A 19,879-nucleotide genomic window follows, 5' to 3' on the forward strand; every position below is an offset into this window, starting at 1 on the left:
GTGCAAGCAGAGTCGCTCTCTGCAGCACCAAATTGCCCTGCGGCCGCAGGAGTTGGAGTTTCGAGTGTCGGGAGTGGCACGAGAACTCAAGCGGGCTTTGTGAAGCTCAGATGATCCAGGTTTTGGTAATTTTCCCCGTGTTCAGGAAAGCCAGGGCGATCCTAACCGAATAAATTAGCCAGTACCCTCAGGTTTTCTTGGTAGTTTTGTCCCTGAATCGAGAGAGCCCCGGCCATCTCGGTATAAAATAAGAAAACTAGCCAAACCCCGTAAGGACGTGCCTTGACGGGAGCCCTTCCCCCTTTTTCCCTTGCCGCTTTGAAGGATATAGAAGCCGCAAGAAAATCCCCCAGTGATCTCTTCCCTAAAAATACCTCCAGGTTTTCGGTGGTTTTCCCGAGGGTCAAGTGCGCTCCGGCAACCTTGATTGGAAAAATCAGCCATCCTCTTGGTTTTTCGGTAGTTTTTGCCCTGAACTGAGAAGAGCCCCGGCCATTCTCAGCCAAAAATAAACTAGCCACACCCGTAAGAGGTTAAACTCCACGGGATCCTTTTCCCTCTCTCCCCTGCTGTTCAAGAGACGAGCAGCGGCTGCCCCTAAACTCATCCCCTCTGTGCTTGCTTGCCCAGCAACAAGAAGCCAGAAAACCAACCCCGTCCCCTTTAAGATCTTGGAAATTAATAGGAAGAAATGGCATCCAGATTCAATCTGACTGGCCTGACTGCCCGTAAGGAACCGGCAGACAGATTGACACTCTGGGTGACCAAGAAGGGTGGCCGGAACCCCTGGCGCCCGGGAGCTTTTAAAAGCTCTAACCCCCTGGAAACCCTTACCGAGGCTTTCCAAGAATGGTGTAACACCAGGAAGCTCGGGGGTGGCAGTAAGGACTCTTATGCCACTTGGGGTATGTTTGTTGCCCTTCAGGACAGTGTAGCTCAGATTGCTGAGCTGCAACATTCCCTAGAAGAAAAGGATGCCCTATTGAAGGAGCAGGTAGCTCAGCTGACTGACCTTCTCGAACAAAGGGAGGCCCAGTCAGCCGATCTCCTGAAACAACAGGAGACCCAGTCAGCCGATCTCCTGAAACAACGGGAAACCCAGTTGACTGATCTCCTGAAACAACGGGAGACTCAGTTAACTGATCTCCTGAAACAACAGGAGACCCAGTTAACTGATCTCCTGAAACAACGGGAGACTCAGTTAACTGATCTCCTGGAACAACAGGAGGCCCAGTCAGCTGATCTCTTGAACCAAAGGGAGACCCAGTTGACTGATCTCCTGGAACAGCGTGAAGCTCATATCATCCACCTCTCCGACGAGATGGAGGACATGAGAACTGAGCGCTTGAGTGCACGGGTGGAGAAGGCTTATCAGCTTCAGACCATCCAGGAACTAGAAAGTCAGCTCCAAGCCACAAGGCAAAGAGCTGAGATAGCTGAGGCTCGCATTGTCGAACTAGAATCAGAGCAAGTGAAGATCCGAGGAGCAGCTAAGTTCCTCATGGAGAACAACCAGGCTAAACACGCAAGTGTAACCCACGACACGTGTAAACATAAGATTGCTGCCTTGGAGGAAAGGTTAGGAATCCAAACGGCCCTAATCTCAGTGGTGTACCCCCACGGCCTCCCCGATGTGCCCAATCTGATCTCCTTTGATCCGATATCGGCACCCGCAGAGACCGTCGAGAGTCCACCGGTGAATCCCGACTGGGTTGCTCCAGCTCCCGTAAACCCAGTCCAGATGGAAGCAGTCCAATGTACCACCCAGGGTGGGCGTGTGGAGAGATCTGAAATACAGAGAGCCCTAGCCTGGAAACCGCAGGAGGCTAAAATAGTAGCAGACTGGCTTGGACCTCTAGACAAGGACACTGGAGTACAGTGGCTTTCGGTGGTTTATTACCAGCACACTGATGCCACTGCGGAGGACTTGTGCCAGCTAGCGCGACTTTGCATGTCAGGGTCTGACCTAGCTGTCTTGAACTCGGCAGTTGCATCTAGAGGGCTGAACACGCTTCCACGTCTAGAGTGGATCCGCGAGGTAGCCAGAATACTCTGGCCAGCTCAGCCGCTCCCTGGCTTGTTTTACATGGACAGGCAGAAAGCGGATGAGGGTGCAGATGTATATTGCAGCCGCAAGCAGTTCTTGGGTCTGCTCTCTGGTTTTGTCCGGGTGGACGGCAACGGTGCCCCCCAGTACAACACTCCCGAGTTCAAGGAGGCCGTCCTGGGAGGCATCAATAATCCGACACGGATTATGATGGGCCCGACCAATGCAGCCGCTTTGACCTGGGGTGAGCTTGAGGAGAAGCTCCGACACATCGCGGACCTAGTGAGAGTGACAGGTCCAGTTCCTCCCCCATCGGGGAGGAAGAGACAGAGTAGTCAGGAGCCAGTACAAGCGGTCATGTATGCCAACAATGGCCCCCATTCCTGTCCTAGAGGGAACGGGAACGTGGACCCACCACGGGCTCAATCGGAAAAGGGCCCGAGAGGCAACGGCAGAAGCCATAGCTTAAAAGCAGGGAAGAATCTGCCTGCTCAGGGCACAGGAACTTCCCAAAGCTCTCAAGCTATTGCTCCTCCACCCCCATCTGGGAATCCTTTGCCGAGCGTAGCAGCCCCCAATCAGCAACAGAGCTCAGATGCCTCTTTGCGGAAACATCTTTGGGCTAGACTCAGGAAAGCCGGACTGGACATGGCCCAGTTCCATAAGCAGCCTCTGGACAAGCTTGTCCTAGCATATGGGAGACTCTCCCTCCACCAGGCAGAGTTCCCACAGCCACCTTCCCCTGTCCAAAACAGGGATAAGCCACAGAGTGGTTTTTCTTCCAATAACTTCCCCCAGAACAATCCCAAACCTAATAGAGATTCTGTCCCTCAGTGGCAGAATAAAATTAGGGACCGGATTTTTCTGTGGCGGGAACTTAGAAATACTGGGGCAGACATGACCCAGTATGATAACCAACCCACATCTGTGCTCATGTGTGCCTTTGTGAAGGCCATGAGGATGAGGAAAACCAGGAAAATGCTCAGATCTGAGCCAGAGATGGAGACAAGAACTAAGCCCACAGAAATTTCTTCTGAATCCCCTAAGGATTGGCAGAAGGAAATAGAGAAATTTAAAACACTTACCCAGAAACAAGATCTAGAAATTAAGGATCTTAATGAGAAAAACAAGGAATTCCAGGGTGAACTTTTTAAAGTAAAAACCCATTTGCAAAATGTCCTGGATTTCCAAAGCCACACAGATAATAAATTGAAAAGAAAATACAGCAGATCCAGTAACCCAGCTTCACCTCTTGTCTTTAAAGAAGAGGAAATATTCTCAGTTCCCCCATCACAGAGTCAGGAAGGAAACCCTGCCTCTGAACCTGTACAGAGTTCCAAAATCCAAGGTGACAACCATTATTTTAACAGGGAAGAATTTGTTGCAAGGACAACATTCCTTTTCAATTTTCTCTTAGCTTCCCTCCTCCCAGTAAATGTTGCAAGCAAAGTTAACAGATTCAATGATATACACAGGAAAAATAATGGTTCAACATGTGTGCTTCAATTTTTACTTTAAAATTTTCAAATTTTAAATTTGGCTGCAATTGGTAGAGCCTCCAGATACAGTTGCAGTCACACTGAAACAGCCACTATTTTGCAATCTTAAAACAGACTCTCTTTGTCTAACTGCCTTCCTAGGCACTCAGCCCCATGACTCATGCCTTGCTCTCCCCCATCCAGGCAACTAATCCACATAACAAAGGACTGAAAGTATTCTTTCTTTCCAAATCAGGAAGGAAAGAAGTTTTGTTTCTTTAAAGACTGACCCCTACCTCAGAGAGAATCTAGGGGGGGGGGGGAGAGTACTGTAAAATAGTTCTGTTCTACAATATGTTTAGTTTTAGTTTTTATTTTGAGACAATTTTGGCTGCTTTTAGTATTTGAAATATTTTCTCTTTGAGAAAAAGCATTCCCTCCATAGCTTTTCCCTCTGACATTTTTACTTCCTAGTTTAAATTTTAATTGGCAGTTAACACTTTTTTCCCTTTTTTCGTAAGAAAAATCTGTTTTTGCAATTTTGTTTTTGTTTTGAATATGTTTAGAAAGTTTCATACAGACCTTTCATTTGGGTACTCAGGCTTCCACGCAGCCTGACTCCTATGAAAAGGCACTCTGTGTATGTACAGAGGAACAGTCTTTCCTCCTTAAGAACACAATTATTTTGACACACTATTGTGTAATGGGACTCTGACTTCATCTTCATGTTCCTCTCATTCATTCTTTCCCACTCATATTCTCAGCAGTACTCCAATGTAACTTTTAAAAGATGTCAATCCACAATATTTTGCAAATTCTTTTGCCATGTTTTTGAGTCCTCTTTTAATTAGGAGTCCTCTCTTGTGCTCTTTATTGCAAGATCTTTATAGATCACTATCCAAGTTTTGTTTTTAAGCTTTCTTTTTGTGTTTTGATTTATCTTATGTTCCTTATAGAGAAAAATCTGTAGTATGTTTTCTGCTTATGCTTTTAACCTATTGCATAGAGCTTCTATTTCTTTTTGTGCTTATTAACTTGGGAAGCAATTGACCAGATTCTACCTAGCAATTCTTATTTTTTCCCCTCATATATATGTGTGTGTATTTGAGCTGCTAATCTATTCATTCATAGACCATTTGCAACATGTTTGCAGGAACCTTTAACTTTGGCTCTTTGATTCTTTTTCTGAATGCTTCTTTTTACACAACAGTGCAGAAGGCCAGTAGACCTAGCATCCAAAAACTATCTTCTTACAGGACTTGAAGGAATTTCTCTCCTCTTGTGTATTTCTACAAGTATCTTGCTTCAGTCACCCATAGTAATCTATCAGTTTTCTCTCAAATTCCCAAACTCACCAGGAGTTTGGCAACCTCCTTCTCTTGTTTTATGATTGCTCTAATCTCCCTCTCTCTCCCTGGAGATGGCATCTAGCTCCTCTTAATTTCTATTTTCAGTCTCTGTAAGGTCATGGTGGGCACCCACCACAGTAGATCTTTTTGACAGTCACTTATGGGGGCACCCCTCTGCTCCAATCTTTCATTTTGAGTTCATTGTCTTCAAAGCTCTAAATTTTTGAGTATTTTTCCTAATCTGTATATCCATCAGGCTGTGTGCCTACTTGAGCCCAGCCTCAACAGACTTTGCAGCATCACTCTTTGCAGCTGCACACACTTCTCCACTGAACTTTTGTCAATCTTTGTCTTCAAAGCTCTCAATTGGGTGTCTCCCCCTTGAGCTCTTCAGCTCCACTGTGCTGTTGATGCCCTGGGCCACTCAAACATTCTTGCAACCCGCGTCTGCCAAGCCTGCCCTAGTGAGGCTCCAGGCTTGTGCATCACAAACCTCAGATCGCCAGGCCAGTTCCTGATGGTCCTGCCTGTGTGCTCTTCACCTGTATCCTGCTCGCCAACCTCCAGACCTGACCTGGTCAAGATGACAGCGATCCTCTGCCTGCGTTTGCTATGGATGTGTCCTGTGGTCATGACCTGCTGTTCTGCGCTTTCTGCCCCAGCCTACTTGCTGGTGAACTACTGATGCTTGCTGTTTACCCCAGCTCCTGTTCTATGAAGCCTCGCTGCCCAGCCTGCCTGCTGCTTCTTCTATGTGCAATCTCTGACCCTGCATACCCTCTGACGCCCTGGATTAGTGCCTTCACTGCCTCTTCCCCTGCCATTTCAGTCACAAGGGGGGGAAGAAAGATCAACTGGTATGCTGAACACATCTCCAGCTATTTGCTTGTTGCTACAACCTCTTGCCAGTGGCTCTCTCATAAAATGGATCCTCGCCAAAGTTGCTTTTTACCCCCATGGAGGAACCTCCTTCACCATTCTATGTGTTTGCAAACATCACCCAGCAATGTCTTTTATATATATGCATATATATATCAACATCTTCAACTGCTGAACCAGTTGCTCATCCTCATCAATCCTCATGTTCAACTATTCAAGGAATCTCCAGCTTCACTCCCACCTTTACCAATGGGACAAGGGGGGAGGAAGTTTTTCAAACTGTATTGTCTGTATTCCAAATTGTATTGTGCTCTGTATTTCAACTCACTGTCTATTGCATTGTGCCTGTATCATCAGTTTTAAATAGTTTGCTAGTTTATGTATATAAGTTCTGCTAAATTGCTTAGCTTTACTTTGTTCTTATTGCATTGCTTATTAGAAGCCATTGCTTAGTTAATTGTCTAACTTTTTAGTTTCTGCCACTTTCTGCCTGCTTCATAGTAATTGCTTGATATTCATTGCCAGCATTTTTAGGATTGCCTAGTGCTTGCATTCTAAAATATTGCTCAGGTACTGCCCACAGTTTCCTGCCTGCATAGAATTTGGTATTCCCTGCATTTGCTTTTTGTCTATTGTTTGCTATATTGCCTTGCTCAACATATTAGTTTGCATTGGTTCATTGCTTTATTCATATGGTGGAGACCTCACGCTTAGCTAGTTCATAGTTCATGTATGTTACATTTAGTTTTGAGTGGTTGTGGTAAAGAGGAACAGCAACTTCATAGCTTTCCTTAAGTCACCCAAACCCCTCCTAAATGTGTTTTGTTTTTAATTTGGCTTAAGTTTTTGTAGTTTTTGTAGTGGCAGAAGATGGTCCCACTTTTCTCTCTGAATTTCTAGTCTGAATTTCAATCTTTGCCGCCACTAACGCATTATACATTGGTCTGTAGTGAATAAATTGGACATATAATTCACTACAGAAGGGGGGGAATGTTACGCATGGCAGGATCCCTGCCTTATGCCTTGGCACACTGTCTTCTATAACCAATGGCACCCCACAATAGTCTAGGCTTAAGCTAAAGCCATGACACTGCTAGGGTCAGCCAAGCCAGGCCAGACTCCATCTTAGAAATCTTGCTCTCTGCCTCAGGTTTGGAAATCCAGGTGCCTCCATGCCCTACTCTCGACCCCCCCCCCATTGTATTTCTAAGTGAGTGGACTGGCTTCTTCCTGTTTGCCTAAGGGCTCCTAGGAAAATCTTTTGTCTTGCAACATTTTTCACACTTGGCCCCTCTGCCAGGGGATATTTCCTCCCCACACCCTGCCAGCTAGACCTGATGGCTCTCTTCCTCAGAGCCATTAATACCTTTATCCAAATCCATTTACGGCCATCACCCCCCACTTGGCCAGGTATTGTCCTAATCTCTGGGGACCCTGGAAACTTCCAGCACATGCTTACCTGAGCCTTGTCACATAGCCCCCTTCCCAAAATCCTATAAAAACCGTGGCTTCACACAGCCACTCTGAGTGTCTTCCAACCCGGGACCTCCCACGCTGGTTCGTGCTCCTTCCTCTGACCCACCACTCCTTGGACAGGTAACTATCAAGCCTTCCACTCTTCCTCCCCCTTCTCTATATGACTGCTTGTATGTGTGTTAGCTATTTGTGTGTACTTTTGTTATTTTCCTTTCAATAAAAGCTTATATTAACATTTTACCATTTAAATCTGTGTTTGCCTTGAGTTCCTACAGGTGGAATAACCCTCGTATACAAAGGTAACGATCCGATAACGCTAAGTTACCCCCCTCTCGCAGCATTTGAGCTAATATTCCCCACAAGCTCAAAGATACGTGTTTTTAGGACACGTGTCCAAGCAATTTGGGTAACAGAACATATTCAATGGTTAGAGAGGGGAAAAAAACACTTCCGCCCCACCCCACCCCCAGAAATAATGGTGGCTGGACGAAGGCGGGACGTCTCCTTGAGTGACAAATACTGCCATCGTCTCCTAACGTTCCCTTGACTGATGATTGCAATAGCTGGCAGGATTTCAATCTGGGTAATCCACTTTTTGCGATTACACTACTCTTGCTAAAAAACAGGAGGTTTAGCGAGAACTGCACTGCAACGAGGCGGGATGCTTACAGCGTCATTTAAAATGCCAAAATAAAAGCGTCAGTGTAAGGTAAGGATCTCGCTGGATTTTCCCTGTGTGGAATGGCCCTGAGATGGTACAATATGACTGGAGGATGCAGAGATCAATCCCCAGGATAGGGCCCCGGTTTTTCAGGTGGGGTGCTAATCTCACTCATAATTAATTTAAGGATGTGTTTTTTTCTGTCAGGAATTTAACAGATTATATATTTTAATAATGTTTGCTCAACAAACTAATGAACGAAAGGCAAGGGGACCTGAATTGATTTCCAACAGCTTTACAGAAATGTGGGACAAAAGAAAATCCTGTTATCAACCTCTTTTACAAGATCCAGCAGCCCTCAGAAGAATGTGATCAATAAACATGTGAAATGCAAAACAAACATCATGAGCAGCCTACCAGTGTTGAGTCTTGTGCCCAGCTGGGAATGACCTGTTACTTATCAAGGTACAAATGGCTAAGACAAATATTAAACTGCATTCTAAAGATTCCATTCAGTTGCATGACTGGCAGCTAGAGCCTTGTCTAATTTAGAAGCAAAGAGCTTGTGGGAAGGCATCAGAACCAAAGTGAACAAGACATCGTCAATGCTAAACATCTAAAAAAAAAAAGGGGGAGGGAGGGTATATCTGCAGAAACACAATTCATAGGGGAGATTTAGACAAAACTAGAATTAGTCTCTTCCACACCAGTTTTCACCTGCTCTGTCCTAGCTGCTTTTTTCCCAGTCGAGGCAGAGACCTCTCTGGAAACCTGCTAAGAGGAAAGCAGCTGGGGAGAGAAAGCTGGGGAAAAGCGACATGTAGGAGCAAGGTTACATGCCTCGATCCAGCCCACTGTTTCTCCTTTCAACATTTTAAGTGTCTCTGTGGAATCCCACTTGGAGGTGGTGCTAAAGGTTGAGTTCTTGCTGGAAGATAGCTGTGAGGACAGGCATCTGCATAAGCACATCAAGGGTCAGGAAAGGCGGTCACTCCTGACAATATATCTTTGGCCAAATGCCTGGTATCACCCCCCTGGATTTCTGATAGCTTCACCTTTTCACACATGAATGGTATTGCACCAATCTGTTCTGGTTACCTTATTAGATCCTCCTATTGCCTAGCCCTGGGACATCAAAGATTTTCGTGACTGTATCTGTGGGGTGCTTCTTTGTTTGTAAGCCACACTGCGGTGTCTGTTGTGGGGAGAGTAAAGGAAAAGTGATTATAAACCACTTTGAGATTCCTGGTAGAGAAAAGTGCGTATAGAAACCAACTCTTCTACAGCTGGTGGAGGTACTTCAGACTCAATAGCCAGCTTCTCCAACTCTCCCAGTTGATCCTCTGCCTGTGCCCCAGGGTTGCCCCTCCAGCTCCTCCTCAAAGGAGTCTGAAGACTGCAACTGACTCATGACACTACCATTAAGAACAACAATAACAAACACACATGGCAGGAGATCCAAGCATGTATTTTCCAGCATTTCATCTAGCTCTTTCTTCTGATTAATGACTGCCCTGATTCTCCCCCAGAAACCTTAGCCAGATGTCTGAAAGCAGTGACAAGGTGGCTCAAACATGGTCATCAAAACTCAACTCTTCAAAGACAGATGTCTTATGGCTAGGCAGGAAGGATCCAAGCAAGGAAGCACGTTTGCCCAACCGGACAGTATACAGCTATCAGGGGCTCAGTCCACCAGTAAGCTGGGTGTAATCCTCAACGCCCCCCTCTCTATGGAGGCACAGGTCACAAAAGTAGTGCAGCTGGCGTTCAGGGTCCTCACAGGAACACCATTTAGGTCCCACATCCAGCCCACTTTCCAACAACTGCACTGACTACCAGTTGAATTCTGGATCAGACTTAAGGTCTTGGTAATCATCTTTAAGGCTGGATGCGATTTGGATCCCAGTGTGCCTGAGGGACCATCTCACTGTCTATACTCCCCACTTCCAACTGCCTGGTGATCCCCAGCCCCAAATAAGTGCATCTGTCCTCAACCAGGGCAAGAGCTTCCTCTGTTGTGGTCCCCATATGGTGGAATGAGCTCCCTGAAGAAATCAGGGCCCTGCCTGAGCTACCTGCAAAAGGGAGTTCTTCTGTCAGGCATTTGGTTGAGACTGATCGAACCAACAACACCTTCTGGGCTCCCCCAGAAACCCCTCCCCATGAACTGCTCCCGAATAGACCAACCTATGGGACCACACTTGACAACATTGTCATCACAGGTCTTGGAATTGTTGTTACTGGTTGCAGAGACTACTTTTACTATTGTTCAAAGTTGTTGAACTGTGCTTATCCCTGTGTTCTGTGTAAACCGCCCTGAGCCGCAAGTATTTAAAAGGCTGCCATATGGATGGAGCAGAGTTGTTCTCTTTTGCCCCGGAGGGATGGACCAGAACCAATGGGATGAAATTAATTCAAAAGAAATTCTGTCTAAACATCCAGAAAAAGTTCTTGACAGTTAGAGAGGTTTCTCAGTGGAACAGGCTTCCTCAGGAGATGGTGGGTTCTCCATCTTTGGAAATTTTTAAACAGTGGCTGACGGAGAGGCTGATACTGTGAAGGCTCAAGGGGGTGGCAGGTTACAGTGGATGAGCTATTGGGATGTGAGTGTCCTGCATAGTGCAGGGGGGTTGTACTAGATGACCCAAGAGGTCTCTTCCAACTCTATTATTCTATTACTAGATATTAAGCCCGCTGTGGGCAAAATACAGCGGGCCCTAGCATGATGGATGGGTGGAGGGATGGGGTGAAGGAAGGAGGAAAAGGAGAAAGAGAGACAGAAAGACAGAAAGAAAGGGAGGAAGATAGAGACAGAAGAAGAGGGAGAGAAACAGCCAGAAAGAGGCAGATGGAAGAGAGGGAAGAAGGGAGAAAGGGAAAAACAAAAGGAATGCTGGGAGGAAGGGAAGGAGAAAGGGAATGCTGGGAGGAAGGGAAGGAGAAAGGGAATGCTGGGAGGAAGGGAGGAACAGAGTAAGGTAGGTGGCCTTGGGACCTTCTGCTGGGCCCAGGGGCAGGCTTGGCTGCCCCAGGGCCCAGCAGAAGGCTCGGGACGGGGGCGGCGGGCTTTGCGGCCTACTGCCGGGCCCAGGGGCAGGCTAGGCTGCCCCAGGGCCCGGCAGAAGGCTCGGGACGGGGGCGGCGGGCTTTGCGGCCTACTGCCGGGCCCAGGGGCAGGCTAGGCTGCCCCAGGGCCCGGCAGAAGGCTCGGGACGGGGGCGGCGGGCTTTGCGGCCTACTGCCGGGCCCAGGGGCAGGCTAGGCTGCCCCAGGGCCCGGCAGAAGGCTCGGGACGGGGGCGGCGGGCTTTGCGGCCTACTGCCCGGCCTAGGAGCAGGCTCGGCTGCCCCAGGGCCCTGCAGAAGGCTCGGGACTTTGGGAGTGGGCTTTGTGGCCTTCTGGCGGGCCCAAGGGCAGGTGAGGCTGCCCCAGGGCCCGGCAGAAGGCTCCCTGGGCGAGGGGAAGCCGGCCGGAGGACTTACCGCTGGGGAAGGCTTCTTCCTCTGAGCGGCAACTCCCCGGCCGGCCCAGGCGAGGCTGGGCCAACCAGCCAATGGGGAGCCGCGCTTTGCGCGGCTCCCCATTGGCTGCTTGGCCCTCGAGTGACACTCGGAGGGCCCAATCAGGAGCCGCTTCGCGGCTCCTGATTGGGCCCTCCGAGTTTTTATCCCGGACAGGGCCCGCCCTAACTCCTCCCCACTTGCCCTTACTCCTTTATTCCTCCCGCTCCTCCGGAGCGGGGGGAGGGTTAAAGATTCTATGATTCTATGGAGGGCAGTATATAAATACAATCAGTCTATCAATAAATCACTAAATAGTTTGGCTTTCATCCTTCAGTGCAATGGAGACTGAAAAACAAAAGTAGCCCTTGTTTACCTCCAATCTTATTTGTGGCTCACAATTATCAAAAATCACTAAATCCTGGTAGTATAATTTACTGAAAATTATCTTATGTCAAATTAACTTTAGCTACATAGATTTGGACCAGGATTCTGATCCTTGGTCAAACCATACTTCTTACTTCATGCAAGATTTTGAGAAGTTGCTGGGTAGACAACACTAGTCCTCAAAAATAGAATACATGTATCATTGATTAATTACAGATTTAAAATTTTACTTTAAAATTTGCATTTTATTCTAGAAAGTAATTGAGTTGCAGTGTTAAACAAAAATGTACTGTTCTTTTCTTGAATATTACTTCAGTCAGTGGGAGATTTAACAATGCTATTCAGCTTCCATACAAGCCTTATCTCATACTAAGTAGCAGCAATCTAAGACAGCGTTAGGTGAGTGAATGGTAATTTTAGTTTGAATAAAAGCCATAACAAAAATTGAGGGCACTGAAGATATACAGGAGCAAAGAGTGGAACCAAAAACTTATCACAACTAAATTTGAGTAATGAAAGAATTAAGAACGTTTTTCTTATTCATGAACACCAACATTTTTGAGTAGCTGAGGTAATTGTCAGGGACTGTTTTGTGAAACAGCCTGGGGGGGTGGAATGTGACCAGCTGTCCAAGTTGGAATAGGGCCAATCAGGGTGCAGGCCCTGCCCCTGCAGCTCTCGCCCTCCATCCCTGGACTCTAGCCTCTTTGCTCTCAGACGTGCCTCAGTGTCTGGAGCCAGGAGCAGGTAAGGGGAGAGGGCCCTAGGCAAAGGGTCATAGTGGAGGGTCTGCTAACAAGGGCCTCTTGACCTGCTGGGCTGGGCCTGCTAACAAGCACTGTCCTGGGCTTGCTAATGAGCTGGCCAGCCCCTGCCTGCCCCACTTGATCCGGCTGCGAGCTGTGGCCCAAAGCCACCTTAGCTGCCTGGCCGGGGGCCAGGGGAGGAGACCCTTTCAAGGCCCGTTCTTAGGAACGGGCTTTGAAGCTAGTATTTTATAATCAAATTTAATTGCGAAAGCCTCAACCAGTGTATGTGGTGAAATGTTTCCTGTTCTGGCAGAATCTCTCATTTTCCAGCCGACATGCAGAGCTCAAGACGCTCGTTTCCATGGAGTGGCAACAGATAAAGATTAATGAATGATTATTCCTCACCCATTCCCTGAAGTATACTTCAGAGACCAACTTCTTTCAGGGTCCTTCATGCAAGATTTTTGACTTAGAGATGGTCTTTTTGTTATCTAGAGCAGTGGTCCCCAACCTTTTTATCACCGGGGACCACTCACCAGGGACCACTCAACCCCTTTTACTGAGACCCGGTGGGGGGGGTAGTTTACTCCTCTACTCTCAACCACTGCCCTAACGCTCTCTGATCGCTATGGTAATGTTTAAACATCCCTTCAAAATAAGATACAGACACGCCACAACAATGAAGTGTGTTTTAAAGGGCTGGGGGGGGGGTGAAGTAAAGGGCCAGGGGGGGGGGAGAAGGTGTCCTTCAGGGCCCACCTCCAATTAGTCGAAGGACCACATGTAGTCCGCGGCCAACAGGTTGGGGATCGCTAATCTAGAGCCTTAGTCTAATGGCCAAAGAAGCACCCTTTTAAGATCACTGGCTGACTATATCCAGCAAGCAACGAAATTGAACATGATGATGTCAGCCAGGACAGAATAGCAATTTTTCAGTAGCTGTGCATATTTTTAGGAGGTTTGAGGGGACGTGGAATACAGAGCACAACAACCTTCTCTATCATTACTTTTCAAGAAGCTCAGCAAATAGAGTCTGTGTCTTCCATTTTCCCTATCATTATGACTTTCACAGACACTACCATAAAGCTAAGGCCTTTCCCCTCAACTCATTTCACAATGAAATCAAGAAAAATGAATGTGTTTACATATATATTCCTGGGTTGTGCCTAATACCACCTTTCCTCTAGGAGTGACTGCTAGATCTCTGCTTTTAATTTTTTTAAAAATCAACCAGAGAAGGTTAATTAAAATAAGGCACCGAAGCTTGTTAAAATGTGTAATCAAGAAGAACTTTTAGGCTAGTACATCAACTGTTTTAATCTGGATTACGATGGATGATACTTATATTCAACATTTTCATCAAGCAGCGGGGTCACTGAAAAAACCTTCAATTCAGTCCTCCTTTTTGGGGCTCTGGGCATTGTGGAGCTTAGACCCAAAGCTGTCATTCAGTGGCAAAAAAGCAGTTTTGCTCGTAGCACAGAATGCTGATCTGTCTCCCCCTAGATTCGAAGAAACAGATACTGGTCAAAGCCAGAATTGAACTAATAACCTCTGTCTCTACTATTTCAATCCCACCTAAGACACTAAAGAGGTTGAAAGTTAGTTCAGAAAATCAACATTTTTTAAAAACCAGGGAAGTGAGGCTTTTGTTGCCTCATTAGAAATGGATAGGGCTGCCTGCGGCCAAACTGAAGCTTTTGCTGCCTCCTTGGGATGTAGAGATTCGGCCTGAGGGCGTTGGCAAACCACGCTCTCTGAGGCTGCACCTCTGCATCTAACCTAGACCAATCAGGATACTACAGCACAGCAATTGCCTTATATGTAAAAAGGATTACTTGAAGCCTATCAGTTTGCTCCACGCTACCTCGCGGGATTATTTGAAATGATTTACGTGTATGTATAAATAAAGGATCCCCCTCTGTTCGAGAGGTCTTTCGCAGGAAATCCTTCTCCGTGTCATTCTTCCTCATTGCTTCCCGACATTGGGAATGGGAAAAAACAAACTAGCAATGCAATGCTTCACTAGAATACTTTAAAAAAACCCAGAAACAGGAACCCAGTTGTACCAGATTCCCTTAATTTAAAAAATAGAAATTAACAATATAGGAGGGGAAGAGGGGGAATGCAGGCAGCAGTTCTTGGGAGTGTTTCTCACCCCCACCCCACCCCACTGTGTGATACACACAGGAGGAAGAAAGGGGAGAATGGCTGGAGGGGGTCCACAAGGAAAGGCTTATCTATAGTTCTAACAGTGAAACTCAATTCTCGCAATACGCAAGGGGGGCTTATTTTTAAAAATTAAACACTTAATCAGTACTGCAACTTAGACAAAGTAAAGGTGGGAAAACCCTCAATTAAAATGGAAACCCAAAAGTGAAAAAATCCATGAAGGAACGACACCTGCTTTCGAAAGACTTTGTGACGGGTGCACATTTCTCTAAAACCCCAGAATAAATTCACTTTCAGATACCGCCAGGAGAAAATGAACTGACTCCATGGTGGAGCCAGAACATCACGAAAACAATGGCGGCGCGGGGGGGGGGGGGGACAAAATGCATCCGAGCGGAAAACAGCATTAGATACAGAAATTTTATTTAAACTGTGGAATGGGATGTTAGATGACAGGAAAACCCAGTGCATAATTGGCCCATGTCTCCATCTTTATGATCGATTATGCACGGGCAGGGAAGGATGGCCTTGCACCTGCATAACAGCGTGGCTAATCCCCACTTATACACACACCAGCACCATCCCGTCACTGGCCCACTTCAGTGCTGCTGATGGCTCACAGCAAGGGAGTGCGGATTATTCTGCATTCCCTTTCTTCCCATGGTGGCCATCAGAGTTCCAGCTGGCCCATGCTTCCCTACACCTACGGTGTCCTTGAAGGGATACAAAATGCTCTGTTCAGCTTTACAGTACTGTGGAGCTAAACGGGACATTTCTACACACACACCCATGATGGTGGGATAGCGGCACCATCCTGAGGTGGGAGCCCTTCTGTGAGGCACAGTGGGCCCTTCCAGCCATGGAGTTGTCTGTGTATATGCACAACTCCTGGACCGACTGTGTGCACTGCTTGATTTCATCCCCCATGCATACACAAGAAGAGGCAGGGTATGGTGTCCTGCTGCAAGGAACCAGTGGCGGCTCAGCATGGCCACCACCGTGCATAGTCTACCTGACGGAACTGCTGACCTAGACCTTACCTAGACGTCTTCTGCATAAGAGATTAGGCTGTGATCACCTCTTGTTTGCAGGCAGGACTAATTCCCACATCTGCACGTTATCGGACCGATCCGGGGTGGTCCCAGGCCTGGCCTGACTCAGGCTCTAAGTTGTCCAAGAATCCGATTCTATCATCTAGCCTCACAACCTTATTTTTTAAAAAAATCATGTCCAATCATGTTACAATGTGATCCCAAACAAATAGGAAACCACCCCACCCACTGTTATGTTTGGTCAGCACCTTTCCTTCTTTCTATTTTTTCTTGGCTTTACTGAGATCAGGGATAGTCTTCATGAGAGTGGGGGGGGGCATGCTAAAACTGCTCATTTTTAACCTGTTTTTGTGTTGTAACAGTTTTGTGTTACAGTGCAATCATGCCAATTAATATATATATTTGAAATTGGAGGGGTGTGCCAAAATTGCACTAAAAGGTGCTTGGGGAGTTTTTGCCACCTGACAATGATTGACGAGTAAAACAAACAGCAGGAAATTTTGACTTCCTCTCCCCTGGCTATCCCATGTGTATACAAATCCTGGGGGCAAAGCAGGCCAAAGGCTCCCTGTGTGCTCATGGGAAAATTCGGGGCAACTATTCACAGGCCAAAAACCAGGGGACACCGCAGCATAATGCCTCCCGTGTGGTAGACTTTCTAGACATCATATGGGAAGAAACCAGTTAGGGTCCTTTTATTCAATACCCTTAGCAGACCTGGTTACAGAAAGGTTTGCAACACTGCAAGGTAAACATGAAAGATAAATTGTACAAAGAAAGACATTTGCCTCCAGAAATACCAGCCAGCTAACTAAACAAATGAGCAAAGAATAACTTTCCAGAGTGGGTGGGGATAAAGTGAAGTCAGGGAGGCATGGCAGCATTTGCATGTATTGTTGGCTGTAAGCATATATGGCTGGCACAGAACAGTCCTCAGCATGCCCACTCAAGACTTAGGTGTCTGGTATTGTATTGCTATGCATGCATTGCTATGCATACATTTCCTGTTCTTCAGGGCCTCTTAGGGATACTTTGTCATTTATGTTTCTGTGAAGAGCAGAATATCAGGTACCTATGCCACTATAGTGTCAATAGTAATAATGAACAGTTTCAAGTTCCACCTTCCAGCAGCCTAAGACAATCACTATCCAATGGTTGGCTGGAATGCTGAAAAGAGAAAAAAAAGGAGGAGTTTGACAGTTTAACTGCTGGCTAGCTGTCAGAGTTGGGTGTTGTTAGGTTTTAGAAGAAGAACAAGAAGAGTTGGTTCTTATATGCCGCTTTCCTCTACCAGAAGGAGTCTCAAAGCGGCTTCCCTTTCCTCTCCCCACAACAGACACCCTGTGAGGTGGGGGAGGCTGAGAGAGCCCTGATATCACTGCTCGGTCAGAACAGCTTTATCAGCACCGTGGCGAGCCCAAGATCACCTAGCTGGCTGTGTGTGGGGGAGTGTAGAATCAAACCCAAGTCCATACTCCTAACCACTACACCAAATTGGCTCTCTTTTAGCAAGTGGACACTTAGGAAGTCAGTTGGTTAGGCAGGGAGACCATTAGGGATTTTAGAGACAGGTAGGATTTGGGTGCTATTCCTGTAAAAACAATTGCAAGGGGAAAAACTTATCTGCGTATTACAAATATATGGGTGTTCTACCTGTAAAACTAAACCCTAAGAGTTAAAAGCTTTTCCGTCTGGATCATTAAAACAAGCAACATTCTTGGTAACTTTTTCACTTTATCAAACCCCAGCTTTGTTACTATAATACTGAGAACATTTTAGAAAAAGAAAACCACCAACAAAGCCACACATTCCAGCCAAATAAACCTGTTGCTCAGTTGTCTACATCAAGCCGACAATGTGGTTTCCTTCAAGTCAATAAAATACCCTCATAAAAGACCAAATGGATGCCAGATGGCAGCCCGAGTACAGACACTACCCTCCCTAAAGACTCCGTGGTCTGCAACGACTCAATTATAAAAGTATGTATGTAGGGAGTAGGCATGATATGGGTACCTTTTTGGCTCATCTGAGCCAAACTGCCCTTTTCCTGCATTCAGGCTGTCTGAATTAGAGTGGCCAAATCGCAATCAGCCACGATTGGTACCAATCCCGAGGGATGCTAATAGTTCTTGGTTGTGGTTGTGGAGGGCCCCCTGCGATCTCCTGCACTTTCACCTGGCAGAAGAGCTCCATTTTACATGCCCTGCGGAACTGCGAAAACTCCTGCAGGGCCCTCAGCTCATCTGGGAGTTCATTCACCAAAAAGGCCCTGGCCAAGGTTAAGGCCAGACGAACCTCTCATGGACCAGGAACCATCAACAGGTTAGTACTTGAAGAAGAAGAAGAGTTGGTTCTTATATGCCGCTTTTCCCTACCCGAAGGAGGCTCAAAGCGGCTTACAGTCGCCTTCCCTTTCCTCTCCCCACAACAGACACCCTGTGGGGTGGGTGAGGCTGAGAGAGCCCTGATATCGCTGCTCGGTCAGAACAGTTTTATCAGTGCCGTGGAGAGCCCAAGGTCACCCAGCTGGTTGCATGTGGGGGAGTGCAGAATCGAAACCGGCATGCTAGATTAGAAGTCAGCACTCCTAACCACTACACCAAACTGGCTCTCCTGTGAAGAGCAGAATATCAGGTACCTATGCCACTATAGTGCAGAATGCAAGGCCCTGTGGGGAGGATAAGGCGATAGGCGGTACCTCAGATATATGGGGCCTAGACCGCAATGGCCTTAAAGGTCAAAAGCAAAACTTTGAACTTGATCCGGGCTGCAATTGGCAACCAATTCAGCTGCCTCAGCACTGGCTGGATATGGGCCCTCAAAAATGTTCTATTCTGCACCAGCTGCAATTTCTGGATCAAGGACAAGGGTGGGCCCGTGTACAGCGTGTTACAGAAATCCATCCTGGAGGTGTTCCAGATAAGGGCACTAGTAGCCTACCTGGCAAAGATGAGAAAATGCCAGGCATGCTACTCTCATGATCTGCACCTCCATGGTAAGTGAGGCATCCAAGATCACACTCTGATGGGCGCAATGTTAAGTTGCACCTCGGCCAGGTTGGGTAAAAACAATTCCTGATTTGCCCCCTTCCTTCCCAGCCACAGGACCTCTGTCTTAGAGGGTTGAGTTTCAAGCAACTCTGCTCTAACCACCCAACTACTGTTTCCAAACAAGTGGCAAATGTATCGGGGGGGGGGGAGTCCAGGCAGCCCATCCATGAGGAGACAGAGCTGGGTGTCATCTGCATACTGATGACAACCCATCCCAGAACTCAAGAACAGCTGGGCCAAAGGGTGCATAAAGATATTAAAGTGCGTGTGTGTGGGGGGGGGACCACTCCCTGAGGAACTCCACATGGGAGTTGAAAGGGGCAAGAGAATTCATCCCCCACAGCAACCCTGTGTCCGGTTTTGTAGGAAGGACAGCAGCCATTGAAGACCGTCCTACAGCCAGCTACCAGCTTGCATCGGAGAAGGGAGGCGCAGGGAACTCCACATCTGCCCTCCCCTTAAGGAGCCAGCTGCTAGCTGGTATCAGGGAAGAGATACACGTGCTTCCCCTCACCTTCCCAGGTAGCACCTGAGAAGGCAGGGGAAAAGGCATTTAAATGGCACATTAGCAGCTGATCTGTCACAATCAGGTGATGGGCAGACTATTTAAATGCCTTTAAATGCCTCCTCCCTTTCCATGCAGTGGAAATCATTCAGACCCTTTCGATTTGGCCAAATTGATTCCAGTCAAATCCAAAATGGTCTGGATATTTTTTGTGTGTGCATATGCCTTGTAGGGAGTCCATATTTTAAGCCCTAGTTTCTAGACTGAGAGATGATGTTGTTATATTCAATAAAAACTCTTGATTTTCAGTGGAAATAAGAAAGATAAGTGTCAGGGCCATTCTGCACCCGAGTTAAAATGTGAAATCCTAATCTCCTGCAGACATTTTTTTTTACCTTTTATACAACATCATCTGCACCCAGCATCCCAGCAGCAAACCAGCAGCTAAATTCTCTACTTTAAAGCAATAGCTGGGGAATGCCAAAAAGTGGATTACCCCAAACATCTAGCGCCAGCAGGAAGAAAGCCACACGCCAAGGACATGTGCATAACCAACGTGGGCAAAGCACTGCAA

At 47.0% G+C, this 19,879-nt stretch overlaps 1 protein-coding gene across 2 annotated transcripts in view; it reads right to left on the reverse strand.

Moving 5' to 3' along the window:
• The window catches only part of SHROOM1 (shroom family member 1), a 95,683-nt gene that overhangs the window by 53,736 nt on the left and 22,068 nt on the right, over nt 1-19,879 (reverse strand). Inside the window, exon 2 of one of the 2 annotated variants that reach the window (XM_077326920.1) lies at nt 8,989-9,085. The exons of the other annotated variant lie outside the window; for it this stretch is intronic. The gene's annotated coding sequence lies outside the window, so the exon portion shown is untranslated. The remainder of the gene's footprint in view (nt 1-8,988; nt 9,086-19,879) is intronic. 2 annotated transcript variants of the gene reach the window in all.

This window comes from Paroedura picta, chromosome 3, assembly GCF_049243985.1.
Source record: "Paroedura picta isolate Pp20150507F chromosome 3, Ppicta_v3.0, whole genome shotgun sequence".
Lineage (NCBI taxonomy): Eukaryota > Metazoa > Chordata > Lepidosauria > Squamata > Gekkonidae > Paroedura > Paroedura picta.